Here is a 10,000-nt window from a genome sequence, read left to right as displayed (position 1 = left end):
GCTTCTGTAATTATAATGATGCTACCTGTGTGTCGTCTTACCCAAATAAAGTTTACTCTTTAATTTATAAAACACACACAAAAAAGACTTTAATTATTTACTCTGCTAATGAATATGGAACTTCAGTGCTTCGGAATAAGAAAAAAAAATGTATCAAGAAATTGAATTATGTTTGAGAGAGAGAGAGAGAGAGAGAGAGAGAGAGAGAGAGAGAGAGAGAGAGAGAGAGAGAGACTTGAGTGGGCCGTGATTCATGTTACTCCACCAACTTCAATAAACTAACACGGAAATAAACTTAAACACACACACACACACACACACACACACACACACACACACACACACACACACACACACACACACACACACACACACACACATGCTGGGTTGTAATTTGAGACGCCCAGATGGAGATGTTTGTTGTTTCTTAGTTTTTTTTTGTGTTTTTGGTTTTATTTTGCTCTTAGCTCTTGTGTTGTTTAAGTGTTTGTTTTTCCCTTCGTTTGTATTGTGGCTCTCTCTCTCTCTCTCTCTCTCTCTCTCTCTCTCTCTCTCTCTCTCTCTCTCTCTCTCTCTCTCTCTCTCTCTCTCTCTCTCTCTCTCTCTCTTTTTTTCCCGTTCTCTTCTAACTATTACAACAATAGCAGCAATAAGAACAAGAACAACATTAACAATAACAACTACCCACTACCACCACTACTACTACATACTACTACTACTACTACTGCTGCTGCTACTACTGCTACTACTACCACCACCACCACCACTGCTGCTGCTGCTGCTGCTGCTGCTGCTGCTGCTGCTGCTGCTGCTGCTGCTGCTGCTGCTGCTGCTGCTGCTGCTGCTGCTGCTGCTGCTGCTGCACCACCACCTGCCACCACCTACCACCACTGCTGCTGCTGCTGCTACTGCTGCCACTGCTGCTACCACTGCTGCTACCACCACCACCACTAATAATAATAATAATAATAATAATAATAATAATAATAATAATAATAATAATAATAATAATAATAATAATAATAATAATATTCCTGCTACTACTTGATCCCCGTATCAACAATAATGCTAATAATATTAAGGCTAATTAGTACTAGAGAGAGAGAGAGAGAGAGAGAGAGAGAGAGAGAGAGGGGACGGCGTTCTTCCAGATTTCTTATTAACAAAAATCTCGTGTTTTCTTCCCATCACTAGACTCGTTTGATCTTAATTAATTTCCCCGAAGTTTGTGACCCGCCTGCCCCCTCTTCCCTCACTCCCGCCGTCTGTCCTCTTTCTCTCTCTCTCTCTCTCTCTCTCTCTCTCTCTCTCTCTCTCTCTCTCTCTCTCGTCCTCTGTTTCTTAGCTTTTATTCAGGCCAGTGCTCTTCACCTTAATTTATAATGGCCCGTGCGTGTTAAGACTTCAGTAATAGTTGTGGGGGTGGTGGTGGGAACTTGGTGTAGAGGGTAAGTTTAGTAGTAGAAGTACTGGTAGTTGTAATAGTAGTAGTAGTAATAGTAGTAGTAGCAGGAGTAGTTGTTGTAGTAGTAGTAGTAGTAGTAGTAGTAGTAGTTGTTGTTGTTATATTTGGAGGAGAAGGAAGAACATTAACTTTTTTTTTTCTTTTCTCGGTGTTTTGTTACATGTTTTCCTTCTTTGTTATGCTTTTGTGTAGATGTTTTTTTTTTAAAGTATATTTGTCTTTTTCATAAATTTTAAGTAATATTTTGCTGTAGTGGATTAGTTAGTTTTATTTTTTTTTCTAGCCTGAGTGAACCGTTATAGTTGACATACACTAGTATTTAAGACAACATTTTTGTTTATTTCACTTTATAAGGTCTATAGTCATCTCTATGGTTATGGCGTCACCTAATTTTATATTCTGTGATATAAGTGACTTTACATAACTTGCTATTACTTCCATACCCAGATATTCTTATTTCTACATTTTCTCTTACATTAAATTTGAAGTCATCACTACTATCATGATGCTGCTTTGAATCTGTGTGGCGTTTGATGAAGCGCCGTTCCATTGCCTCGTTATTGTGGTGCAAAATAGCCAGCCAGTCTATTTGTCCGTGTCGCTGCGGTCAGGTGGTGGTCAGTGGGGCGGTAGTTCACTTTGCAGCGTGTCACCTCGCATGGACAGTTTGATAAATGCCGCGCTATTGAGTGAAATGTTTCTGTGTGCGTGGCTTCTTTATATTTACGTTTTACTTATTTATTTCTTTATTTAATTTTACCTATTAGTTTTTTTCATATTTTACAACCACTGAGTCTTTAATGCTGCTTAGTCGTGTATCGTAATAGCAGTCCTCCATAACCTGTATGTGGGTAGCGATTTAAGTCCTTTTATGGCTTATTAAGATGTGGTAGTAAAAAAATTGATGTCTTACCCTTCCCACTAAACTGGTTACTTGTCTGTGTTCCCTGCGCTTCAAGGATCTAATAAAGGAAAAAAGGATTAATACTAAGGAGGGAAGATTTTAATATTATGTATTGGAGTGATTTATGGAGAATGTAAAAGAGGTTTGTGATATTAATGTTATTTTTATTAAGGTTTCAGTAGTTTATTAAAGGTTCTATGTGGTCTGATTAATTTATTGCTTAGGATGGGTATTACTTTGTGATATAGGATTGTGGTGGTGATAGAGTTAGTGAGTGGTGATGGTGGTGATGGTGGTGGTGGTTATGATGGAGTTGAGTAATATATTAAGGACGATGGCCGATTATATTATCTTTTGTCAGCAGAAAGTAAAACACTCGTGAATCTGCGTGACGTGGAGACTTTTTTCTTCCTAGATTTAATGTCCTACGTCCACCATCATTCGTCTCTCTTATCTCACCGCCTCCATTTATCTCACCTCCATTTCTCGCTTCTTAGATTCAGGAAGGTAGACACTGGCAAAATTACGTCGTTTCTCTTTCAACCTCCTTCAGCATTATCTTCCTCTCCCTTCAGGTCAATATTTCTGCACCTTCCTCTCCCTTCCACTCCCCATTTTCTCTCCTTTCCACTCCCCATATCTGTACCTTCCTTTCCCTTCCACTCTCCATGTTTGTGTATTCCTCTCCCATTCACTCCCTATGTCTTTATCGTCCTCTCCCTTCAGGTTACCATTTTTGTTCCTTCCTCTCCCTTTCGCTCTCTATGTCTCAATCTTCCTCTCCTTTCCACTTCCCATGTCTGTATTTTCCTCACTCTCCCATTCTTCATTTTCTCTCTCATTCCCCACGTCTGTATCTTCCTCTCTCTTCCACTCCCCATGTTTGCACCTTTCTCTCCCTTCCACTCTTCATTTTTTCTCCCTTTCACTACCCATTTCTTTATCTTCCTCTCCCTTCCACTCCCCATGTTTGCACCTTTCTCTCCCTTCCACTCTTCATTTTTTTCTTCTCCATTCCAATACCCACATCTTTATCTTCCTCTACTTTACACTCCACATGTCTGTACCTTCCCATCCTTTCCACTCCCCACGTCTGTATCTCCCTCTCCCTTCAGGTCCTCGTGTCTCTGTTTCTCCATTTTTATTTCACCCATTACGAGTGTCTATATGAACGGGAACCTAGAAGAGACTACTTTTATGAATTTATTTCTCTTCCTAAACGTCTTTATTTTCTACCACCACCTCTTTTTTCCGTAGATTATTTCTTCCCAATATATTTTTTTTCTTTAATCTCTCAAAAAAAAGACAATTTAAAAAGTGATAAAAGAGTAAAGTAGAAAATATGTAAAATAGACAACTAGAACAAACATAATTTCACTTATACCGGACTTAGATTCTCTCTCTCTCTCTCTCTCTCTCTCTCTCTCTCTCTCTCTCTCTCTCTCTCTCTCTCTCTCTCTCTCTCTCTCTCCTCCATTACAAACTTAATCAAGCGTAGAAATGAAAAGGATAACGCGAAAAAGGAAGAAAGAAAGACAGGGCACGGTTCTCTTTTTCCACAAACGCTGCACGGAGTTAAGCTGATTATCCCGCTGACAACTTGACTCAGGCCACCAGCGAGAGTGGCGGCTGAGGGAGACACTGCGGCCTGTGCTTGTGGGTTGTGCACTCACTCATACCATTAAGAGACACTGATGGTGTGTTCGTGTTGTCTTTGATGTGGAAGCCGCCATGAGAGAGAGAGAGAGAGAGAGAGAGAGAGAGATGTTCAATGTATTTGCTTTACCTTCTTCACTATAACAGGTCATCCCTGTAAAAACTTTAGAGTTTTACCTTAGCTTTTTTATTTCCATTGCTGAATTTTGAGCCTTGAAGTATTTTCTTTATTATTTAGTGGTTTTGAGAAGCATCTCCATATAATTTTGCGTGCTCCTGGAAATAAGTCAGTCAATAAATCAGTTAGTCAGTCATTCGGTCAGTCAGTTAGTTAATGATAAGATATTTCGATTGGGTTTTCTTATTTTAAATGTATATATTTTTTTCATTATTGCTAAATTTTCCACGTAATTTGAGTTAGACCTCTGTGAAAGAAAAAAAATAAAGAAAAGAGGGAAAGAGGAACGAAGATGAAGGAAAAAAAAAGCAAAGGAAGGAAAATATAGTTATTTCATCTGCTTACCAAATCAGTACAGCACGTGAATTCCCCGCCCCCACCACCACCATCACCAGGTAATAACAAAAGTCCACAGTGGTCAATCTTCACCGCGGTCACTCCTTGGAATATCGCTCGGTCCAGTAATTTTATTCATTTATGTATTGGCCCAGTATTTGCTTGTCCGTGGGAACCTGTGGGAAAATAGACACTGCGGAAAAATGGTGTGTACAGAACGTATGGCATGAATGGTCTATGTTTGGGGAGCGGGGAGGCACATGGGGGGCGGCATCCATATATTTCAATGTATAGTGATAACATTGAAGAAAGGCCCTTGTAGAGAGAGAGAGAGAGAGAGAGAGAGAGAGAGAGAGAGAGAGAGAGAGAGAGAGAGAGAGAGAGAGGGAGGGGGGATGACAGTTCAAGATAATATGAGCTTAGACAGAGCTGTAGGATGACAAGGTGACGATAACAAGGTGAGGGGGTGACTGCCTCGCGTGACAAGGAATACAGAGGAGGAGGAGGAGGAGAAGGAGGAGGAGGAGAAGAAAAGATGTGGTGGTGGTGGTGGTGATGGTGGTAGTAACGGTTGTTGTTGTTGTCATCGTTGTTGTTGTTGTTGTTGTCATTGTTGCTGTTGTTGTGAAAGAAGAGATAAGGATTGGAGGAAAAAAAGCGAAGTAAAAGAAGGGAGATAGAGATAGATGAAGAGTAGAATGTTTTTATCTTGCTACATCCTTCATCTCCTCTGTGTGTTTATTCAATCTTCTCATATTTGCATTCTCATTGATATCCTTATTTTTATCATTTATTTTTCTTTCAATCGGTGAGATTTATAATCAGAGAAAAAAATGTACAATAAAAACATCCCTCTCATTAACCTCTTCAGTACTGTGACTTTTTTTTTTTTTTTTTTTTTTTACGGTAAGGCCTATAGTGCCTGTAGACACACTTGAAGAATGTATGGGAAGCGCTGTTCAGCTTCTGCCCATTAGTGGCGCAGGCAATTTTGTTTATAGTGGTACCCATATTAGGGCCCATATCACCGCCCAAGCTCATCTTGAGTGTAACCACCTAGAACCTGGATATCATGGTGACATGTAGATAACTTTAAACCACTCGACAAATGGCAAAGTGTTTTAAGGCTGTACGTGGTGGGATTCGAACCTACGCGTGGACGTCTGCCCGATCCCACGCTCTCCACCTTATCCACTATGCCACCGCCTACCTGGTGTACGATTAGATGATCATATTGACATTAGGAAAGCTCTATGGAGGTCAGAAGGTTAATGGCCAGGGTCTTCACTATTTTAATCCCCAACATGATTTTCCGAAGCTGTATAAAACCACCAAATAGTGAGCAGAATGAATATGAAAACGCGTCATGGTACCGAAGGGATTAATATGTACCTTGTTTGAGGAGCGGGATATTTTTATCGTGCATATTGATCACGCATTCAATCTTCTCGTTTTTTTGTCATTAAACGTGAAAATTGTCCAGTTTTTTTTATCACGTTTGTCAGTGTAGGTTTTTCATGTTACTGATGAATTTGAACGTAGATTTATATATATTTTTTCGCTGCTTTTTTGGGTTGAGTGGATGTAAATGTGTGTGTGTGTGTGTGTGTGTGTGTGTGTGTGTGTGTGTGTGTGTGTGTGTGTGTGAGAGAGAGAGAGAGAGAGAGAGAGAGAGAGAGAGTACATTTACAGTGCTTCTGACCGTGTGGAAGCTTGTTATCTCTCTCTCTCTCTCTCTCTCTCTCTCTCTCTCTCTCTCTCTCTCTCTCTCTCTCTCTCTCTCTCTCTCTCTCTAATTGTACCTTATCTTGTTTTCCGTCTCGTGCACTCCTTGCCCTCCATCTTCCCTTCCGTTTCCTCCTTCCTCTCCTCCTCCCTTTGTTGCAAGTGCTTTCAACTGTACTTTTATTATTTTTATTCAGACTGACTTCCTGTTCTCCTTCCCTTAGCTCTCTACCCTTTTCTCTACCATTCTCATTACGTATTCTTTGCTCTCTCTCTCTCTCTCTCTCTCTCTCTCTCTCTCTCTCTCTCTCTCTCTCTCTCTCTCTCTCTCTCTCTCTCTCTCTCTTTTCTCTTCTTTTTAAGTCTATCCTTTCGTTTTCTTTCTTTTATCGTGTTGACTTATTCTTCCTATTCTATTGTTCTCTTTTCGTTTTCTTTTTTTCGTTTTCATTCATGTGTTTTTTTTGTAGTGTTTTATTCTTATTTGGTATGTGTTGCTTATTTTCTTCATTGGTTTTCTTCCTCTGTCTTTTGTTCATTATTTCCTGCTCTTCCCATCTTCTGTTGGAATTTTCACTTATTTCCCGTTTTCTTCTTTCTATATTTTGTCCCTTAAAACATATATTTTTTTTTCTATTCCTCTTTGCTCCCAGTCTCTTTTTTCCTCCTCCTCCTCCTCCTCCTCCTCCTCCTCCTCCTCCTCCTCCTCCTCCTCCTCCTCCTTTACTTATCGTAAGGAGGCGCCTTTTCTCTTATGCCACACACTTAAATAAGTAATTAAGATGTGTGGAGGAGTTACTCAAGTTGGTAACCTCTTTATGGGCCATTAGCGTAGTGACCTACCGTTCTTTTGCCCCCTTCATTCTGTAGTAGTAGTAGTAGTAGTAGTAGTAGTAGTAGTTTTTTTTTTCTTATTCGTTTTATTCGTATTGAGAAAGACGAAAAGAAATAGTATTTGTAATAGTAGTAGTAGTAGAAGTAGTAGTACTTGCAGTAGTAGTAGTAGTAGTAGCAGTAGAAGAATTAGTAGTAGTAATATAAGTAGTAGTAGTAGCAGTAGTAGTAGTAGTAAAAGTAATAGTAGTAGTCTTCCTTCTCCTCCTCCTTCCGTCTTCCTTCTTTTATCCCAGTTTTTCCCCTCCCCCTTCCCTCTTATTTTCTGCTTTTTCCGGCTCCTCCTCCTCCCTCCTTCTTTTTTCTCCTTTTTCCTCCTCCCCCTCCTCCTCCTCCTCCTCCTCCATTAGGACAGAAAGCAAGGGATATACTTTTCGTGAAATTCAGGTTCACCCTCGAGGCTTGAATATTTTCCGACGGTCACGTTGATACCACTATTCATTTTTTGTGCATTTATTCTTTTTATTATATGTTTGTTTATTTATCTATTGTGTCCGTGACCTTAATTGTTCCTGGGAAAGTATTCGCCAGCATTCGTTACTAAGATGTGTTTTTCTTTTTCTTCTTTTTCTTTTATTATCTTTTGGCCGGCATCCAGCTCGGTCCGGATGCTGGAAGGAAGAGAAGAGAAGAGAAGAGAACGTAGGAGGAAGAGGAGGAGGAGGAGGAGGAGGAGGAGGAGGAGGAGGAGGGAAGGAGGGGGAGGAACAGAAGGAGGAGAAGGCACAAGGGCATCTGAGCTTGAGGAGAAAGGATTGTCAGAGAGAGAGAGAGAGAGAGAGAGAGAGAGTGTTTGTTAGGCCCCTTGAAATGGAACTAAGAAGGAAGAAGAGAGTCTGAATTTTAGTTGAAGGAAAAGGGAGAGTTGCGAGCAGGTGGGGAATGTTCCATGTCTTAGGAGAGAGAGACGGAGAGGATCAGCTGGGAATAGGAAGAGGGAGTGTCTGGAAATTAATGGAGGAGGAGGAGGAGGAGGAAGAAGAGGAAGAAGAGGAGGAATAGAGGGTAGGAAGTGCTGTTTGAAATGTTTGCGTGTTTGTTGTTTGTTATGGCGGTGTTAAGAGATCGTGACGTTTCCTTGCTCTCTCTCTCTCTCTCTCTCTCTCTCTCTCTCTCTCTCTCTCTCTCTCTCTCTCTCTCTCTCTCTCTCTCTCTCTCTCTCTCTCAGACACACACACACACCTCCACACATTGCACGGTTGTATAACTCATTAATTGCATCTGCGCAACTCGAGACTTTAACTTTCAAATGGCATAAACTTTCGAGGTCTTGAAGCAAACAACCTGAGAGAGAGAGAGAGAGAGAGAGAGAGAGAGAGAGAGAGAGAGAGAGAGAGAGAGAGAGAGAGTTTGTGTTCGTTTGTATGTGTGCTAATAATGAACGAGTTAAAAAGTTATGCTACTACACTTAATTACAAAACTATTTAAGTTAACTGCGCTCTAACCTTATTCTACTCGTACACCTGTAATTAGGGACACAACCTAAGCCGCACCTTATGAAGTGGAAGGGAAGGTGGAGATGGGAGCAGTAATCACGTAGGAACCCACTAGAGAGTAAATGCAGAAGGTATTTGGAAAGTGCAGGGGAGATGAAAGTACTGCGCGTAGGAACCTTGAATTGAGTAGAGGCGGAGAATATTTCATCCATAAATTTCACTTCATGGTCTATTCACGTCCTCTCATAAGCCACTATAGTGTAGCATCTCTCTATCACTTGCTACCTTCCAATATTTTTCTTGCTGCTATGGCTGTTTGTCAGTTACGTTCAGAACAGGATGGAAATGTAGCTTACTTGAACATGGAGAATAAAGTGAGAATAAAGGGTTGTTTCTGTATTTTTTTTATGCTACACGAGTGGTTAACGCGCTTTGTTACAGAGATAAGTGCATGAAAAGATGTAAGGGATGATGAGAAAGAAATATTTAGTGGAGAAAGGGTTAAGACTTTCTGTCTGTTAGTATTTTTTGCATATCTTGTTTGGTTGTGTTATTTTTTTTTTTTTATATATATATATATGTTTTATTTTGGGGGGTCTGACCAAAAGGTGTCGGAAGTAAAAGGTCAGTTTATCATTCTAAACAAATATAAATCAATAGTAAATCATGGAAAGAGTACTACTACTACTACTACTACTACTACTACTACTACTACTACTACTACTACTACCACCCGCAACACCATCACCATCATCACCCCCACTGGAACCATTACACCCCGTCCACTGAGCTCCCAAAATCATTCCATACCCATAATAATAATTAATGTAATTTCCAAAAATCCCAACACGCACAGTTTCATTAGCAGAGAACGGTATAATCAGAGCCCCCCCTTCTTGTCTCATTTACTGACACCCCCACCACCTCCACCGCCCCCGTGACACATACCACCGCCCTGCTCCCCCCGTAAAAAAAATAAATAAATAAAAAACCCCGAAAAATACAGGCATTCGTCTATTTTAATCAGTCTATACCAACATGAAGCTTTTATATTTTTTACCTGGAATACCGATACTAATTATGATACAGTATTTAATTAAACATACAAAACACGTAAATGTATACACGAAAAAAATAAATGAAATAATGATCCCAGTACATTAATATTTTTCCCTATACATTTTTTTTCTCAAGTGTTTCCAGGGTTAGTGGCAAATACCGATGCTAATTATGATGCAGTGTTTAATTAAACATACAAAACACGTAAATGTATACACGAAAAAAAATAAATGAAATAATGATCCCAGTACATTAATTTTTCCCTATACATTTTTTTTCTCAAATGTTTTCAGGGTTAGTGCAAATACCGACACTAATTATGACACAATATTTAATTAAACATACAA

General features: G+C 39.9%; 1 pseudogene; it reads left to right on the top strand.

Moving 5' to 3' along the window:
• Positions 1 to 10,000, top strand: part of LOC123511616 — a 48,409-nt pseudogene that overhangs the window by 22,678 nt on the left and 15,731 nt on the right.

This window comes from Portunus trituberculatus, chromosome 31 (genome assembly GCF_017591435.1).
Source record: "Portunus trituberculatus isolate SZX2019 chromosome 31, ASM1759143v1, whole genome shotgun sequence".
Taxonomy (NCBI): Eukaryota; Metazoa; Arthropoda; class Malacostraca; order Decapoda; family Portunidae; genus Portunus; species Portunus trituberculatus.
This window is presented reverse-complemented; position numbering and strand designations above follow the sequence as displayed.